Genomic DNA, 424 nt, shown 5'->3' with positions numbered 1-424 from the left:
AAGTGGGGCACAGGTGGCAGTCGCAAGGGGGGAGCAGTGGGGCATCGCACACCCCTCAGCATTCAGCCTGCCAGGGAGGAGGGGGCCAGCCCAACCCCAAACAAAAGGCTATTGAGGAAGATGCATTCCTCAGCAAGGTGCCTCCGCCAGGCCTGCTCCCCAAGGTGCTCCAGCCCCCGGCGGAGGGCAGGGGCCGCGCTCCCAGACACTTAAGCAACCCTGGAACAAGAGGGCCCTTGTTTCCGGCGCAGTAAACAAGAGGCCCCCACCGGAGCGGGCGCGTGATCCCCTTCGCCCAGCAGCCACTGCTGCGCCGGGCAAGCGAGCTGCAGGCAGGGAAGGACCGGGAGAGCCAAACACTTTGCTCCCCGTACGGGAGTGCTCTCGAGCCTCCCCACGGCCGGCTGGCTTTCCCCGGCTGGGG

At 67.2% G+C, this 424-nt stretch overlaps 1 protein-coding gene across 1 annotated transcript in view; it reads right to left on the bottom strand.

Moving 5' to 3' along the window:
• The window catches only part of LOC104620645 (latent-transforming growth factor beta-binding protein 2-like), a gene marked incomplete at its 5' end in the record, with an annotated part of 34,989 nt that overhangs the window by 16,516 nt on the left and 18,049 nt on the right, over positions 1-424 (bottom strand).

Source organism: Phaethon lepturus, unplaced genomic scaffold, assembly GCF_000687285.1.
Source record: "Phaethon lepturus isolate BGI_N335 unplaced genomic scaffold, ASM68728v1 scaffold22415, whole genome shotgun sequence".
Lineage (NCBI taxonomy): Eukaryota > Metazoa > Chordata > Aves > Phaethontiformes > Phaethontidae > Phaethon > Phaethon lepturus.
Note: the sequence above shows the minus strand (reverse complement) of the source record. Positions and strands in the feature narration are given on the sequence as shown.